We start from the raw sequence: 19,997 nt of genomic DNA, 5'->3' as shown, positions 1-19,997 counted from the left end.
TTAAGAGATTTAGGGAACATAGAAGATGACTTGAGGATATTTCCAGACAGTGATATCAGAAGAGAGGAATTAGCATGATGTTAGGTAGCTGTATTGAAGGATTATCTCTCTACACAGAAGTCAGTCCTTCTTCACGAGAGCCCCTAACATTTCCAGCACTCCATGCTGGCGCATATACCTTCAGGACTGAGATGTGGAATTTCTAAGTTCCTCTTGGCGCTTGGCTCGAAAGACTTTTCCACAGGTGCTGTCTGCCAGCCTGGGCTCAAGATGCACCTGCTGGGAAATTTCCAAGGACAGCTTTAGGCCTCAAAGGAGCAGAACTTGACGGTGTCAAAAGACAAATGAAGTGGAAGTTCATTAAGAAATTTTTATGCAAAAGCAATGATGATTAAGAAGCCTAAAGAAAATCTGGCAAACGTGCTTTTTAAACTAATATAGGAGGGAGAATTTCACAGGCATCTTCATTGCCTATCTCTAAGGATGGGATTTTGAGAGGCATAAGCACTGCTGGGTTTAAAGAAAGAGTGATAATTCCAGCTAGGGACACCAAAGGAGGTTGAGGAGCCCTCTCTGTGGTTTCTTTAGCAAGAAGCCTCAGATAAAGACAATGTTCTCCATTAGATAGTTTTAAAGGCCTTGGGTACACAACCAGAAAATCACTGGAGAACAAGCCAGGAAAATCACCTACATTTTCAACCTCTCTAGTTTCTCATTACAGTTTTCTACTTTTTCCCCTTGAAGGTCATAAAACATAATGTAAAAACAAGGTGAATTATAGCAAAGCATGATCTAGGCATGCAACCTAATTTCTATAATATAAGAGACCTTTAGACTTCTTTGAAATAGGACTTTCACTTTATTATGGGGAAAATTAAGGTACTATAAAAACTAGCCCTTACCGTTTTCAATTAGCTCAAGTTGTGACCATTTCCAACAATAATCATATCTGAGTAATGTCATTCTTAAAACCACTTAGGCTTTGCCTTATGCTTTTCCGGGTGTTAGTGATATAAAAGATTGCAAGTAGTACATTTTAATTCTGAATCACCAGGAAGAATATTTTGGCTATGATATGATATAATCATTATCTTTCTTTTTTAGAACACTGGTTCCAAGGGAAAATAAGATAAAGGAAAGGTGTTCAATTTTTGGTACTGAAAGTAATTGTAATAAATGCTGTGACTAAATATTAGAATTCCATCTGATGTATTTAAAAGATATTGAAAAAACACTTTAATAATTTTGTTTATCATTTGCCATTGATCTTTTCAAACATAAGAACTTGAAAGGCTGTTGACATTTAAGAATAAATAATGCAAGCATGTTTAGTTTTCTATACATTTCACATTTTACCAAGTGAGTATATAGTTCATGTGATGATAGTTCTAGTCAAGGAATAAGGAATAGTCACAGTGATGGGCAATTTGATTTTAAATGTAAGCATAGCATAGATACATTTTTATCTTTGTTTTTATGTTACTCAGGAAGTCCTATAGCCGACTTGTGCGGGAGACAGAGAAAGACAAGCCAAGGGTCCATCCTTCAAGGACTTCATAGCCCAGTTGGGGAAGGAAACATGAGTCTCTGGGCAGTAAAACTATTAACAAAAAGAGTAAGTGCAAAAAGCCAGAAGAATAATAAAGGCATGATTAATTAATGAAGTTCAGAGGAAGAAGAGAAAGCGAACCTTTAACAGTGGCAGGATTTGAACCTGAAATTAAAGCATAGCTGAGATGATCTTAGGTGGAGACGTTCTCTCCAACTAAGATCATCTCTCCAATTCATTGCATGTGAGGGACAGAGAGATGGTTTGGGAAAAAATTCTGCAACAGGATATGATCACTCTAATTCCAGGCCAAATTAATAATATCATTTGTTTGAAGCCAAGAATTTCTGTGGGTCAGTGAATGAAGAGCTGTAGATCTAAAAAGGAAAACTGTAGCTGAACTATGGAGGCCTTTCAGTGGCAGACCAATTCTGAATTTTCTAACATAAGATTTGAGATAGGGACATGATGATCTCAACTGTTTTCAGAAAGAGTGAGTTGTGTGTGAGAGAGGGAGTTGAGGGGCAGGAGGACACAGCCAGTAGACCACTGGTGTTAGCTGATAAGCCCAGTAAGTGAGGCAGGGATGGTGAGAGAATGGGGGAGAAACAGGGAGCAGAGTGTGGTGGAAAGTGAGAGTGAGAGAGTGGAATCTCTGCTGACTGCTTCAGACAATGCCAGGAGCGGTTTGCTTTTCTTTCCCCCCCCACCCTTTCAGTGCATTTTTAGTCATGAGTTGACACATTCACTGGATCTTAAAGCTGGAAGTGAAGTCAAGTGACATTTGATCAGGTCCCCTGTTTTTAGTGAAGTTTGTTTATTCCTGTTTTACAGACATGGTAATTAGAAACCAGGAAGACTAAGAAAGAATCAAATTTGCAGCAGCTCAGTAAGTGGTAGACCAGGAACAAGAAGCCAGTTCTCTGGACTCTTGAAGCAAGGCCCTGCCACGTTGTCTTTCCCCAGGAGAGGAGGTATGACAGATGTGAGCAAAGGTCTTAGGTTGATTTTTTTAAACTGTGTGAATATCAATGTCTGGTATTTTATTACAATAACTTAAAACATAAAACTAAAATCACAACACGCTCAGCCGCAGATTTCCCTTCCAATGCAATGCTTCTGCATACCGAAGGATATGAGGACAGTTTTCTATTACAAACTGATTTTTTTAAGCCACTATATATATATAGGCTCTAAATGTAGAAGTCCTAATTATTTGTAAGTGAATTTTTTTCTTAAACACATGAAAGAAAAAAATCAATTTTAAGAAATTAATATGTGAAATGACTTGAATTTTTCTAAGGGTTCTTTGCAACGCTTTCCCATTATTACAACTTCAATATCCTGTTTTAGCAACACTTATTTAACTAGTCACATTTTACTTTTATGGGGGAGCAATAAATGTAAAAGGTACATAAAAACCACAGCCAAATGGTTGACATCTGACCCTTAATCATCTTTTCAACTCTCCTTTAGCAACCCACCACCTCCTCTTCTACATATACACAAATACACAGTGTGTATCAACACACTTCCTAATTTACCACATGTCATGATGTTGCTTCAGAAAAAACATGACTTTCTTGACCCTGGTCTGCCTTTTGTTTCTCCTCACATTTTTTTTAAAACTATTTTTATTATTTTCTGTTATTTGGTCTAACAAATTACCACTTTCTTTGTGATTAAAATTAAGACTGGAGCCTCAAAAAACCTGGTAAAAGGTGATTTTTTTTTTAACTATCACAAGACCAAGAATCAAGTAAAAGGTGTGTTTTGAATTTTGAAACTGTGTTATTATAAACAATATAGCTCTTAATTTTTACCAATATATGAGTAGTTTTCTAACCTAAACTACACACACACACACACACACACACACAATTATATATTGATTATAAACAACAGGAAATATAGATAGAATCAGTAATTAGTAGGAAGGGACCTGAGAAGCTGCCTGATCACCGATCATTTGACAGATATGAAGGTTGAAAGACATGGCTAATGCCACATGGCTACTGAGGGCAGAACTAGAACAAAGACAGAACAGTCCCGGGCTTAGCCCTGTTCACTTACAACTATGCCCCCAAATATGACATCACTTGCAGAAAGAGAATGCTGTGCCCTGAACGTACAAAGACTGAACCAGAATATCACAGTGTTCATAGCAAACCCGGAAAAAGATCCCATCCTTGAAGCAACTTTCTCGATGGCTGCCCCTATTTCAAAAACTTGAGATGACAGCCAGCCCCACAGCACTCCTCTGCCTTGTTTTGTCTTCATGATATGAAAAAGGGTAGGAAAGTCTGGAAACCTGACCCAGCTCAGTCAATAAAAAGGCTTTTGTCTGTGAATCTGACCACAAGTGACTCATTAACAGCCGATTGAAAGATTTTTGTCGGGAACTACCCTCCATCTCTTAACAGAAATAAACAATTTGAAACAAAACTGAAGTATAAGGTGGAATCAATTCCCACTTCAAAACAGTGTTGTCTGCTACATGTAAAGGTGTTTATTTCCTCCTGATGAAATATTTGTTAGGGATTTACTGCCATTTGTATCCCTTTACCTAAATCCACCATTTGTTTTGTCAAAGATGGAGCATGAAAAATTATTTTCAAGATGTCTTAAAGTGCAACCTGAATTAACGGTTCAATTAATTCTTTTAAAAAACCTTAATTTTTTTTTTGTTTCTAGCAGATGATTAATTGCCCTTAATTTCAAATGGTATTGTATTTTAATTTATTTTATTAAAGTTCAAAATAAATTAGGAATTCAATTTTGTATTTTTATCATTTATTTTTCAATGTTAAGTACTTTTTTTTAAAAAAAGGTGCTTATTATGTGTGTGTTGTATTTTCATTTCCACAGTATTCTTCCTTAAAATATATTAATAATTTTTGACCTTTTAATAATTGACTTCAAGTTAGAAAAACTAGTGGCATCAAACTATATTCAGAATGTATTAATATAGCACTTAAACTCCAGGAAAATGCCAGACTCAAAAATTCTGACAACGCAAATTCATTCTGATCAGGCTTTGTCTCTGCCCTTTGTAAGAATTGTAAGAAAACTGGAATATCTTCTATGTTAAACATTCTGAAATATCGTCAGTAGCATCCATCTGTGAAGTTAAAAGACTTCATCATATTTACTTTTGATTTTTACAAAGGGCATGGACCCTCTGCCTCTCCAGCTTGAGGTATGAGAGGATCCATAAATGAAAACACATTATCATCGTTAAAGACTTGGAATTCTAGAGACAATCTCATCCAGAGAGACTTAAAATAATGAATTACATTTGGTCCCGGTGGTTTTAGTGGTGTGATGCTTTAAATTGGCTTAAAGTCACTCCTGTACAATCCCCATACATGTTTCAGTATTTATCATCAAATCCCCTTTCATTGCCTATATTCCTTTAAGATTCTGCTATACTATCTCACTTGCTATGAGCAAGCGCTAAGCCTCCAGCCCTGGGCAAGCAGCTTGGGCAAGTGATTCAGATGAAGGGCTTGATAAACAGACTCTTTGCAGTTCGCTCTAACAAGTCAAGCATTTCCTGGAAACCCGCCCACAGATTGTGGGACTATTTTTAGTAGCTCACCTCCCAGTAAATGTAGCTATTAGATATCCAGATATCCCTGCCTCTTTCAGATGCAGTAAAATAGAACATAAAAGGGTGTAATTGAATGATTACAGCTAAGGTCTGTAATCAGGAGCCGTAGGGTCTCTCTCTTTCCCCTGAGCGCTCTGGGACACAGCCCTAGGAAGGCCTTGTCCCTCCCCACTGCCTGGGGAAACACGCATAGCTTGCACCGGCAGTGCTGGCGCTCTGCAGAATGCAGCCTAACCTCAAAAGCAGGCGCCCTGCAGGTGCAATCTAACCTCAAAAGCAGGCGCCCCGCTGATGCAGTGTAACCTCAAAAGCAGGCACCTTTGGGACTGCTTTCTGTTCATGCATGCAGGGTAGAGAGGAAAGGCAAAATAATTCCCATATACGGACATCTACTTGTGTATTTATGTGATTTTCATAGCATTATTTTCGTTTTACTAGTGAGCAAAGTTTACTGCTATGGTCTGAATTTTTTTGTCTTCCCAAAATTCATATGTTGAAACCTGATCACCAATGTTATGGTATTAGGCAGTGGGACCTTTGGGAGGTGATTAGGCCGTTAGGGCAGAAGTCCCATGAATGGGATTAGTGCCCTCATGAAAGAGGCTCCAGAAAGCCTTTCCTCTTCCACTGTGTGAGGACATGGCTGGAAGGTGTCATCTGTAAACCAGAAAGTGGTCCCTCACCATCCCTGAATCTGCTGGCATTTTGATTTTGGGCTTCCTAGTCTCCAAAACTATCAGAAATAAGTTTCTGTTTTTTATAAGCCACTCAGTCTGTGGTGTTTTTTTAGGGCAGCCTGAATGGACTAAGATATTTACCAATCAGCCAAATTCAGCAATTGCCCGAGGACCTGTGGCTAACGAGCGGCAGTGTCAAAGCTGGGGTTAAACTCAGCCCTTTTACACTCTGCTCTTTGATGGGGGACAGAATAGCAGACTCTATAACTAGGGTGGCTGAGTAATTTATTGTCCAAACCAAGACTTGTCTAAGGAACAAGTGGAAGTGCTTGTTCCACTGGGACAGCAAGCCTAACCTGTAAGGGTCTTGGGCGAATCAGGATGTGTGGTTGTCCTGTCCCTAACTCTGCCTTGCTCACGCCAGCAGAGCCAAGACTGAAGATGTGTCCAGTTGAAAGTTTCTAGCCCACTGGTCAGGGTGGGGACACCTTATACCGGAATCCTGCAATAGGTCCCTCGGGCAACAGGGAATGAAGCTTTTAAAAATATAATATTTAAGACGAGATTTTAGGCATGGAATTTCTATTTTATTTTATTTAACTCAAAGAGGATCCATCATGCAGAAAGTGTTACTTACAGCTGCGCCCCTAACTCCTTAGAAGCAGTGAAACTATATCATTGGACTGCCATTCACTTGCATTAGCTATGTTGAGATAATACAAAAATATCGAACATTTATTGACTTGCCATGTGCCAAACAGTGTGCAAAGTGCTTTACTTACATTATCTCATTCGATTTTTTCGAATCCTCTATGAGGTAGGTAAATTTATTGCTCCATTTTACAGATAAGAAAACTCAGGCACAGAGAAATTTGCTCGAGAACACACACATAGTAAGTGGCTATGTGGCTCAGCTATATTCAGACGGAGGACTTCTGCCTCCAGAGTCTGCACTCTTCATTGTGACATGGGGCCGTGTGTGCTGTATTGATCTTGGAACTAGAAGGGTCACAGAGCGGTGTGACCTCACAAAGCTTGTATATTATTGAAGAGAGGCTTTTTTATATCACCATATCTCAGCTAACAACTCAGTGTTTGTTGGAAGACATCATGTATGTATTTTTACAAATACTAAGTGTCAAATGAGTAACACAGAACACTCTGTCACATCACAGTGCTTTGTGAATAGAGACAAGGTGGCGTATGCCGATGGAATATATTGATACTTATTTTCTTAAATATCCATCTCATTCTCCCTGATAGCATGGGAAGCCTTGCAAGGATTGCCCTGCCATGATTTCAAGCCCTAGCTCTTGGCACATTGTAGATGCAGATAACTCTGTGCTTGGTGACTGCAGTTGTCAATTCAACCACAGAGCATTCAGAGCAGAGAAAGTCTCTGGGGGTTACATGCAAGGGAGTTGAGGTTGGGAAAAAGGCTTTGAAAAAATGAAGGAGAAAGACGAAAGGTATCCCCGATGAGAGAAACAAATTAAATAAATGAACTCAGGTGGAAGTTTTGAGGGCAGTGTAAAGAAACCAGGCTGTCTGTATTGAACTGTATTAAAAGACTGAATGAGAAAAGCAAGATTATGAGGTCTTTGATGTTAAGATGTCAATTGGTCCATATTTCATAAAATAAGATCAGCCTCCTGACCTAGTACTACAGGGTGTTAGGGCCCACAAAACAATACCCCAAAATGAAGGCCTCAGAAGCAAAAGTTTTTCTCTGACCTTCTGCCCGCTGTCTCAAACCCTCCCCTTTGATCAACATTTCTCCTTTTTTTCTCACCTCCTTGCCCCTGGTAACCACTGTCCTACTCTCTGCTTCTATGTATTAGACTTTTTAAGATTCTACATGTAAGTGGGATCATATACTTCTTTGGTGGGAGGGACAGAGTCTAGCTCTGTCACCTAGGCTGGAGCGCAGTGGCACGATCTCGGCTCATTGAAACCTCCACCTCCCGGGTTCAAGTGATTCTTCTACCTCAGCCTCCTGAGTAGCTGGGATTACAGGTGCCTACCACCATGCCCAGCTAATTTTTGTATTTTTGGTAAAGATGAGGTTTCACCATATTGGACAGCCTGGTCTCGAACTCCAGACCTCATGATCTGCCTGCCTTGGCCTCCCAAAGTGCTGGGATTACAAGCGTGAGCCACCGCCCCCAGCCTGAGATCATATACTTCTTAATAACTCTTGAAGACATCAGTATTATTGGAGTTTGTATCGTTAACATGGGCTAGATAGATTATGCCATAGTGCCAAAATACCCCAATGTCTCAATGCCTTGGAACAGCAAAGGTTTGTTTCTTGGTCACACTGCATCACAGTTGTGGATTGACTGGGGCTCTGCTCTGCATCACTGTGGCCCAAAACCTCAGGTAGAGCATCCCCTACCTGGAAACAAGCTAGTGATGAGAGCAGGGAAAATGCGCGGCAAAGCACAAAAGGACTCTTAAGGCTTCTGCATGGTGGTGATCATATTGCTTCTGCTTACTGTTAACTGCTATAAATCCAAGCCTTTCTTCAAAGGTACGGGAAAGCATAACCCTCTTCCAGTGAAAGACAGTGGATATGGAAATGAGTAATCCAGTCATTCACAGGGCCTAGTAAATAATGGATGCTTTAGAATTTAGTAATCTGAGGAATGAAGAAAATGTTAAATGATTCCTATATATTTCATTCAGCAACTATTTGTTAGATTCTTTCAATATCAGGCAGTACACTAAGTACTCTATAATAAGACAAATAAATGGATAATATATTAATATATCCAAGTGTTTTCATTGAGAGGAACATGTTTTATTTTTCTGAATAAAGCTGTGTTTAAGTTAATTCATTTCCCAAAGACAAAGCAAAGCTACCCTGTTGCCTGTATTAGTTCCCTATTGCTGCTTGACAATTTATTGCAAGCTTAGTAGCTATAAAATACCACAAGTTTATTATCTCATAGTTTCTGTTGGGCAGAATCTTGGCATAATGTAGCCAAATTCTCTGCTCAGGGTCTCAGCAGGCTGAATGAAGGAGTCAGCTAGGGCTGTGGTTCTCATTTGAGTACTGGAATCCTCTGCTAAGATCAGTGATTGCTGGACATATCCATTTCCGTGTAGTTGTAGGACTGAGGTCCTGTTTTCTTGCTGGTTGTTGGCCAAGGACCTCTCTCAGCTCCCAGAGCCCCCCCTCAGTTCCTTACTACGTGGCCTCCATAGGCAGCTCACAGTATGGATGCCTGCTGGTCTTCCAGGTCAGCCAGAGCATATACTTCTGACTTCCACTCCTTCAATCAGCTGGAGAAAACTCTCTGGCTTCTAAATGCTCATGGGATTATATCAGGCTCACCAGATAATAGTTCTAATTTAAGGACAGCTTATTTGGGACCCTAGTCACATCTCCAAAATTCTTTCATAGCAGCAACTAGATTGGCACGGATTAAATTACTGGGAAAAATGTGTGTGTGTCAGGGGCTGGGAAGCTTGGAGGTCTCTTAGAATTCTGTCTAACCCCTGACCTCACTGCAGAATGGTGGGTGTTAGTGTAGAAAAAAAATGTAATAGTTTTTCCTCACCCATCACAAGGTTTATGGCTGAGACCCCATAACAAAAGACAGATTAACAAGAGAAAAGCATATATATTTATTTAATACAAATTTTATGTGACATGGTAGCCCTCAGAAGTAAAGACCCAAAGAAACAGGGAAAACTATATTTTTATGGACAGTCATGCAGAGAGATATGATTAGAGAACAAAAGAGTATGATCTAATGGTAGTAAACTGGGGGGAAATTAAGAAGGCCTCTTTGTCCCAATGCTTCTTGATATCTCTGTGACATTCCTTTTTCCAGGAATACAGAGGACTCCTCTGGAATGAGAGTTTTATATCCTATTTTCAGGGGAGGTTTTATGGCCCACTTCAGGGGAAAAGGTACAAGTGGAATTCTTCCCGTATCCTACTTCTCATGCTAGGGTGCCATATTTTGGTGTAGCATGTCCTGAACTCTGTTGTTATTTCAACTTGCCTGTGGCAGGATTGATGAGGTGGGGCCTGTTCTAGAGTCAAGTGGCTCTCCTGGGTAAGGACTGGAATTATTAGGAGGGGTATCTTTTGAGGACATTTGTAATGGGTTTGCTCGGTGACTGGTGAGACCCTAGTTCTGTGCTCCCAAACTGGATTTTCCATGAGTAACACTGAAATTGTTGAATACCTTAAATTCCTAGAGGATTACTGCAGTAGTCAGAGTCCTGGCAAGAAGCAGACACAATTTTCAAACTGGATAACTGAAGAGAGTTTAATAAAGGGTCATTTTTCTATTTAGGTGTGGGCAGAGTGTAGGAAGCCAACAAGGGACCATTATTTCTCCTAGACTGAAAAGGGGAAGGGAAGAGTGGGACTGGGAATCTGGAGGCGGGAGCTGTGTGGAAAGGGCTTGGACAGGAGCTATAGCCTTTGGTAGAAAGATGCCAACAGTCCATGGAAACTAGGCAGGGAAGTAGAGGGGAACAAATGGCCTAATCTCTTCCTCTAATCCTCTTATCTCTTGCCAAGAGGGCAAAAGAGCCTGTTGGTCCAGTCCTTAGAGGTCAGCTTCATGGGGCAAGAACAGGGTGGAGAAAGGTAGAGGAGATCTAGAAAGGCAAACTAAAAGATAGATAGCATGATTACTAAAGACATATTTCTTGGCTGTGGTCAGGGTCACAACTTCCTTTGTGACTCACAGATGAAGTCTCTTTATCTGTGCTTCATAGAGTGTTTTAGCTAGCTCGGTTATAACTCTATCCCATTATGCAATATCATTAACATATATGTCTGTCATTCCCGCTGTTTTGTGAGCTTCCTGAGAGCAAAGGCCATGCCTTATTCATCTTTATGCATGCAGTGTCTACGTGGTTGGCCCACAGTAGATGATTAATGAATGCTTGTGAGATTATGAAGATATGCAGTCAATGGTGAACAATTATCAAAGTCCTATAAGTAAATTGGGTAATAGGGGCATAAGCAAATGCACAACACTCTTACTGCTCTCTGAGATGTTCTACTACATATTGGCTGATAGAGTTAGAAGATACACTTACCATTGCTACAACAAATCTCCTGATACTATGAAAATTTGATGTTCTACTTTCATTTTCTGCTTAAAGGTCATTAGTTTCAGGTTGTACTACACATTCCATTTAATGAGCACTAGAATCTATCAACAGGAGAAGGAGGAACAGCAAATGCAGGGCAAATGAGACAGCTCAGAGCTACTAGTCATCAAACTCAGTTGGCTGTCTGCAGAGTGCAATGACTTTGGGATAAGACGTGATGCTTTACCTTCCTGCCATTGTCACATGTGGCTCTCGTTGCCAAACAGGGAGTAGAGTGTGCTAAGTCTATGAAAAGACTGTTTTTTTCTGTTTTACTTTTTGACATTTTCAAAGCACTAGATAGGGATAAACGTGGTCAGCTTGATGTATGATTGTTTTGGTTGACATAGAATCATATGCTGAAGAATCACAGGGACTGACAGGGGAAAAATGTAAATATCATAATTTTGTTAATTACTTTAGCATGTGTTTCTTCCACATGTCTGAAAGCAAATGTAATTGAGGGTTGTGGTTTCTGGGGCATAGCCAAAAGTACAATGTGACTAACAACTGAGGAAAATATCATGGTTTATCATGTGGTGGAGGATCTGTTATCTTTTCCTTCCCTCTTCCCCACAAAGTAAAGGTTTTCTAATATTTAAGGATGTTACTGAAGTATAACAGAAGAATTATACAAATTGAATCCTGGGATTAGTATTTTTATAAGGTAAGAAAAAACATATAAAATGCAGTTTTAAGTTCAGTGACTGTTTCATTCCATCTTAGAGGTTTCTATTATAAAAACTGGATTTGCAAACAAGAAAACAGCTCTTTCAATTCTTTAAACATTGCAACGATGATAAGGGTCTTTCTCAAGCAAATAAATCTCAGGAAATTCAAATACTAGTATGAAACCATAATCTCCATTCACCTTGTTACTTCAAAGCCTAATAACTCTATCGAGAACTCCTGAAAACCAGTGGGTGATCTGACCCCAAGGCTTCGTATACTATATCTTATTTTTATGACAGGAATTTTACAATTTCAAGGCAAGGTTAAAAAGCATTATATTTTCTCTCTTAGGCAAGCGATCAGGTTGCTTTATGAACAGAGCAAAAGGCTGAGCTCACATGGAGCACTCTTGAAATCTTCCTGGTTTGGGATGGACTGCAAATGCTATCAGTATATTTCCTGGTATTTTAGATGCTTATGAATTGCACAGTAATGAAATCTTTGAATAGCGAGCATCTGGTAGCCAGAGCCCACAAAGACTTTCCCATATTGTGCAGAACCTTCTACTAGTTTTGAGACTGTTCTCTCGTTCTTTTATACTGTATCTTTTTCTCTTCATTTCCCCACATGTTTGGGAGTCACAAGTGTTTTTGTCACATTTAGCACTGACTGTACATAGAACTGGTCATCTGCAGGTCCAGCAGGTTGTAAGAAGCAACTGAGTGATGTATATTCCCCTTTCTCTCCCATATCAAACACCACACCCCTATCCCTGTCTACTAGCCCCATAACTACTGACTGTAAGCTGCAGAAGCAAATGCAAAGTCTGTTTTACCAGTGGACTGAGGGGTGTTGGGACTCAGAAAACAATACCCCCAAATGAAGGCTTCAGAAGCAGCCTCAGAAGCAAAAGTTTTTCTCTGACCTCCTGCCCTATTGTTTCCTAGTCCCACTCTCCATGGAGGACTATCTTAGAAACTAGAGTCTCTTTTCTACAAGGCAGGTCATAGAAACCAGAACCCCTTTTCCCCGAAGCCAGTCATAAAAACCTAAAAATATTACTTTAACTCCCTCTCCACATCTTTCTGTGTAAAAACTGGCCATAATTTATCTGATATACCTTGTTTGACTGTAGGTCATGAGACCTCCATTCCAGAGAGGGTCCTACCTCGTACCTAGAAGGAAGAAACACATGCTCAAAAGGGCCAAGAAGAATACAGACAGGCCTTGCTGGCTTTCCTCACTCAATCTGTTAGCATGAGATCATACCCTTCTTGTCCAATCATACTTCTACACAATCATCCATACTTCGTTGAACCTAAGCATAAAATGAACACTTTCTTCTGTATCTTTGGGTTTCTATTCTGAAGGCTCCTGTGTGTGCACATTAAATACATTTGTAAGCCTTTTCTCCAATTAATCTACCTTTTGCAAGTTGATTTTTCATAGAAACTTGAGAGGACCAAGGGGAAAGGTCTCCTTTGGCGCCTGAAGAGGAAAGTTTCTAATGCGTTATTGAGAATAATATTAGACAAGAAAATCCAAATAGAGAGCAGAGGAAAGAAGGAAAGCCAGAACAGGGGTTCTAGCTTTTTTAGGGAATTGAGTAAGGGCTATGAATGGCCTGAAATATTATCCAGATACCTGCTTGTATTATCCCATACACTATTAATTATTTTTTTCCTGAAAAGAGAGTTAAAACTTACATTAAATTCAAAAAGAATTTGGGCTACACAAAGTTTTATGGCTGATGATTGTCAAGAAAGTAAATTTAGTTAATTGATTTATGTTTTAAAAATCCAGGAGACAAGGAGGAATGAAAGGAAGTGAGAAATAATACAAGTAGGATAAATAAGAAGAAAATAAGCACTAGAGAGATACTAACATTTTATTCCTTTTATCAGTTACTTAATACTTGGTCTGGTGAAATGGGATCTGGGGATAGACACCGTTTCTACCAGACAATGTGCATCTGTTTTAGAGATGAGACAGTGAAGGCATAGAGAAGTTGAACAATGTGTGCCAGTTCACTTAGCTAGTCAGTATCAGACAGCCAGCTTTGGGGGCTGCGTTGCTCTCCATTACTCCCGGAAACCAACAAGCTCTCTTTCTTTCTTGATATATTTTACAAAATATATTTTTTATAAATTGGAGGATAAAGTTACATACCAAAATATCATCTTTGGGTGTTGTGATTATGGGTGATTTGATATTTTATTCTTGTCAGCATTTTATCATAGTTATAATAAACATAACTGAACTATATAATAATTTTAAATTACTTTCACCGGTCTAAGAAATTAGTTATCATGTTGTTAAATCCCTCAGGAGCAACCACATTTCTACTGAACAAAGGGCATCATCAAATAAAGGCTGTAAGAGACTTGGAAGAATTTTATATTAATTTATAATGTCCACTGCCATTATAATAAAATGTGGCTTGTTCATAGTAACCAGTGAGATTGCTTGATAAAATCAGTGCATCAAACACAATCATATAAAAGTAATTTCAATATAAAATTAGAATATTTATTCAACTAAATACATTTTATTCATCGAAATTAATATCCTTTAATATGTTTCCTTGCTGTGTCTCCATAGGCACGGTGAAACAGATGCTCATGGCAACTTCTGCTCCAGAAGCCTCCCAGGTAAAACTCATCACAGTGGTGATCTTCAGAGGCTGAGTCAGCCATTTGCTTATTTGCTACAAGAGAATAAACACAAGTGTTTGAGAAAAATTTTTACTTTTCCATCAATTTGTCTGTTTAGTCACTCTCTGTAGAAGCTGAGCAGTTCACCTTCGAGGCCAGGGTCTTGGTTAGGATTCTTTATCTCCAAACAAGGATCTGAAATTGAGTAAGTTTCCCCTTTCCCAAATCCCAAAGTATAGGACGCTCCCTCAACCAACAAACTCAGGATAAGGATCTCAGGCCCTTCCTCTAGACTAAATTCTCCTTATAGACTCTGGACTCTTCATAGAGAATGCAATCCTGGGTTGCCTGTAGGTTCTCTTCTTGAGGAAGTGACCATCTGGAGGATTTTTGGAAGGCGGCTCCCTAGGCACTCAAAGTTTCATTTATGCGTTAGTCCAGATCACTGAAAACATGGTACCACGTGGAACACATTATCTTGGCCTTATTTTGAAGTATTTTTCTCCAGGCTCTAATGGCAGCCCTCAGTTCTGATCAAAGGATACTATGAAAACCACCTGCCCTCTGCCTGTGTTTCCAGGTGTCATCTTCTACTTAGGCCAGAATATCCGATGCAAAATCTTACCTGATAAATTTCTTACAGAATTTGCACTAGAAAAGACAATCTTGCTTGAAGTGATTTGTTTCTTTTTCTCTAATGATAAGAATACTTGTGGATGGTGAGGATGGGGTTGGATGTCTCCAGGGGCAGGAAATATGTCTTTCTACTAAAATTATCACAGGGTCGTCAGCGTTCCCAAATTGATCAGACTCAGGGAGGCTGACTCACTCTTATCAAGCTCCTCAGAGTCTGACTCGTAATCTGGAATGCCAATGTCCTCCATCTGGGGTCTGCTTTTCCTGCCGTATTTAGATTTGCTGAGGAAACATAAGAAGCAGAGCCAAGAGGGATGAATAATTTAAAGAGAAATTTCTTACAGAACCTAGGACCCAGTATATTATTCCAGCCAGAAAAACATGCATTTCTTTTTCATTCAAGAACAAATTTTTCTTTTTCTTCCCAGGACAGTGCTAGATAAAACTGCCAGCTTCAATGGCATATATATATATCACACTGATCACACTGACAGATCACACTGCTATGGATTTTACCAATTTAAAACTCAGAGAACAAAATTCTTTCAAGATTGGGGTGTTGGAAAGTACACAACAATATTTTCCTTATTGTAAAAAAAAGATGTAACATTTCATCTCTTGTTGCTTCCGCTGCCAAAACAAAACGAAAGAAACAAACAAACAAAAAAACAAAATACAATGAGAATGCTACAAGGAATTAAAATTTGACCATTAAACTACATAGACATTTAGAGCTCCCATATTTGTGATATTTATTCCAATGTGCCCTTAAATATCTATTCTTAGATATATTTCTAGGGCTATAATTTTATTTAGCCTTTTACCTTTTTTGTTTTAATTGTTCAGTCTTCTCAAATCCTCTCTGTACAGAGGTGAGGTAAAGAATCCAAGATTCAGACAAACAAACAGACAAATGAGCCATTTTCCCAATCCCTGTCTTTCATATATAGGAGTTTTTTATGGTCTGTTGGGTTAAAACAGAAGTACCCACTTATTCAAGTTTTCTGCTGGTCGAGTAAGAGATACCATAAATCTTATAGTAAAATATAATTTAAATTTGAAGAACATTATTAGAAGCCAAATTCTATTTTCTAGAATGCTTAGTAAATGCAGTATTATGGTTAACTAAATATTTTAACTGAGTTATCACTAATATTAGGTATAAATCATATATATTACATGTAACATGCATAATGTATATAATATATATATAGGGGTGTGTGTGTGTGTTTGTGTAGTATAAATAGATCTTAGGCTGAGATCTACACAGATTTTGCAGTTGTTCCAGATAATGAATCATTGGTGAGAGCTGGGAGAAAACTAACCTTTTGGACATTTACATTCTGGAATGTTTCAATTCTAAATAATTAGAGGTTTAAAATATTAAGCAGAGATGCATATGATATGCTATGTTCTGTGTAAATTAAATAAAACAGTATGTGGTCTCCATATATATACATTCTTATTCTCCTTGTTTTGTTGCCAATTTGAAATAAAGAAGGATATATTTCTTATGGCCCATGCATATAAATGTTAACTTCCTCTTGCTGCTTCCATTTCTCTAAGAGTCTCAAGTCTCTATTTCTAGAAGCTTCTTGAAGAAAGCATTAGGAATAGATAATTAATTACATCCTTTTCCAAGTACGAATCTGTGAAATAAGGAAGAGCTGATGACCTAATACTGTTAAAAAAACAAAACACCACATGTTTGATCCCATTTTGTTTTCCTATCACAGGAAACTGGGGCGGGAATCACATTCCAGCAGTGAAGAACAAAGGCAGTTGTTTGGGGATTTACATACTCCATCTCCTACAAAGTTAAAAAAAGTTTTCTTTTCCTGAAAGACTACGATCAAGCTACAAACATGCATAATGGGTGAAGTGGATTAACAAGTTTGTGTCATGTTAATTATATATTTCAATAAAGACAATTTTGGAACTAGTTTTATGGATGTAAAACATAAATTACAAGTTAACTACATTATATTGAGGATGCAAATAACTTTGGAAATAATTATAGGTGTAATCAGCCACTTGACAATAAAATGAATCCAATTAAACATGAATGACAAAACATGATGGCAGAAAGTCTCCATCTTGATGCTCTTTTCTTAATCCATTCAGACCACTGAGGACTCGTGAACACTGGTCCAGTAACGGAAGATAATGCTGCACTCACTCTCCTGGAAAAATTATTTTATAATTTGACAGCTTGGATTAATGGAACAATAATATCAATGAAAGATATTACATTTATTTCTTTTTTCATGGTTACGAGTAGTCAATATAGTAATTTAGAGGATTTTTCAGGGCTGATGACTGTCCTTAGAAGCTTAGGGCCCATCCTTTGTGTGTTCCCTGCCGGCAAAAAGCACACTTTTACCTATGCTCAACAAGGGCTGCCTGTTGGAAAAGACGAGTGGTAGAATGGTGAAGATGTTGGTAGGAGAGGGTTATGTGTTGGCAGCACGGCCAACATTGTCCATCTCTAGAATCAGATGGGCGTGGATTCACATTCCAACTCTACCACTTACAAGTTGTGCAATTTTGACCGGCCTTAGAAAGTGCTATCTCCATTCCTCCAAACTTTAGATTTTTAGATAGCAGAAGGGAGAATTATTTCTTCCTCCTGAATCATTAACCAACAACACCAACACTGATTCAGATGTAGAATATACTCGGTGTTTATCTGCTGCAGAAAAGCTTCCCTGGTATGCTAGCTCCTTTACTGAAACTATTCAGGAAAGTATCAGTAAGCAAAGGAAGTTAAGAAATCATTACCTTACTGTCGTCATCAATGCATTCAGGAGTTGATCTGCATTTGGTAAGGCATCTGTCTTTCCAGATTTAACACAAAAGTCACCCTGGCAGTGGAAAAAACTAGAAAACACCTGGATAACCAAAAGGGCCTAGGCAATCCTTTGTAATTCTTCGGACAGGGACATCTGTATATTATTTTGCATATCCATAATAATATAATGAATAATTAGCACTGATTAAAAAAGTACGAGGAATCTTTATGGAGTGATGCCTATAGAGAGATTGTGGAGTTTCCCCAGACTGATAGTTTGTGGTCTTCACCACTTCTGAGGAAGCCAGAGTTCACGAAGTGCTCCCACTATGCCCCACACTGACCCAGGAATTGAGCTGGACAAAAAGTAAGTTTTCTTCTAAAGAAAAAAGGTGTTGAAGGATAAAAATATTTTTTCTTCCAACTGATGACTTTGAGCACTTACTATGTTCAAAGCACTATGTTAGACCACCTGTGAAGTATGGCATTGTGTAAGACTCAATCTTTTTTCTACAGGAACGTACATCTAGTGGATGGGAAGGGGCCCAAAAGTAACTTTAATTCCAGGTAGAATGAGGGTAAGCAGTAGAGATTGGTTAGAAGTTCAAAGGTGGGGTCAGGAGGTGACGTCTTAGAGTAAGAGCATAGGGAAGCTTGAGGAAATAAGTGGCATTTGAGCTAGACCTTGATAGATTATAAAATTTTGGAAGAGGAGTGAAAGAGGAAAGAAAAAGTAAGGACTTTCTTAGATGAAAGGAACAGTGTAAAAAAGGTAAGTTTTGCTCCCTTGAGAGGATATTGCCTCCGTGGAAAATGCATGAGGTCAGAGACAGAGGAGAGTGCGGAGAAGAAGTCAGAGTTAAGAGTAATCAAGATAGATGCAGATGACTTTCCCTTAGGCTCTCACCATTTCCGGGCAAGCAACTCCTACAATTTCCAAACGTAAGCTCTGAAATTCTGTGCCTGAGGCTTTCTGTAGTTGCCAGAATCTCTGCAGCCCATTGCAGGGAAGGCTAGAAAGGTGGAAAAGTTAATGACTCTTGAAGACAGACCTAGGATAAAAATACTCTTGTTCCTTTCCCCATAGTTTAAATAATTTTAAGAAGTGTTTAGCACTGTATGCTAAGCAACAGTGAGCCCTAATTACCCTTGAGGTGCCCAGCTTGACAACACATTTTTTTATTGGCTTTCTTCCCATCACTGTATCATCTCCATTCCCTTATTGACACTTCCTGAAATCATCTCCCATATAAACTATTTGCACTCCCATCCCTGTCTCAGTGTCGGCTTCTGGAGGAATGCCTACTTGCGTCAGTTTTGTTTTGTTTTTCTCTATTTGATGTATAATGGAAATCTTACTCTGGATCAGATGTTCTAGAGTGAGTTTTCTGCCCAGGGGAAAGAAAATGTCCTAAGAGACATTTGGCAATTTCTGGAAACATTTTTATTTGTCACAACCAGGGGAGACGAGGTACTACCTGCATTTAGTGGGTAGAGAGCAGGAATGCTGCTAAAGATACTCCAATGAACAGGATGATCTCACATAACAAAGAATTATATAACCCAAAATGTCAACAGTGCCAAGGTTGAGAAACCTTTCTCTAGATTTATCCAGTTTAGATGACAATTTTGCAATCCTGAAATCTTTATACTTTTCACTAGTTCTAAAATACAGCAAACTACAAAGCTGTTCATTAAGAAATCTTTAATGATGGATTAATAAGGTACAAAGAGATAAAAAGATATAATCCCTAAGCTTCTACTTTATCAGAAAACAACAATGTCTTATCACTAGAGAGCAAATATTTGACACATCTGCCTGATTATTTGACAGGTATCCTGTACTGTCATGTTCATTGAGAGGTGATCTGTTACCTCTGGTTTCCATCATTGGCAAAGATATCCTATTTTCTTATCTTCTTTAATTTCCTTCATAGTGTGTTTGAGCCTTGAGTAGCTGTTAAGATAAAGCAATCCAACATTATTAAGTCATTGGTGAGCATTTATCATAGGAGTAAATTTGCAGAAAGTTGTCTTTTCTAGTTTTGAGCCCAATGAAGAGCTAGATAATGTTCGAAATCAGACTTTTTAAAAAAATGGATTAACATTATCCACCTCAAAAATCACAACAAACAGCAGGTTGCAAGCATATTAAGAGCATTCTTACTGAAAAGAATAAAGATTTATTGCCAACTGTGAAGGGGCAGATTTGATGACTGATAGAAAAATCACACTGCTTTGTCACTTCACATAAATAATAATTCACCAAAGAAATGTGTTG

The sequence above is a fragment of the Colobus angolensis genome, unplaced genomic scaffold (genome assembly GCF_000951035.1).
Source record: "Colobus angolensis palliatus isolate OR3802 unplaced genomic scaffold, Cang.pa_1.0 Scaffold14, whole genome shotgun sequence".
Lineage (NCBI taxonomy): Eukaryota > Metazoa > Chordata > Mammalia > Primates > Cercopithecidae > Colobus > Colobus angolensis.
The sequence above is the reverse complement of the archived record's forward strand: the minus strand, read 5'-3'. Positions refer to the sequence as shown.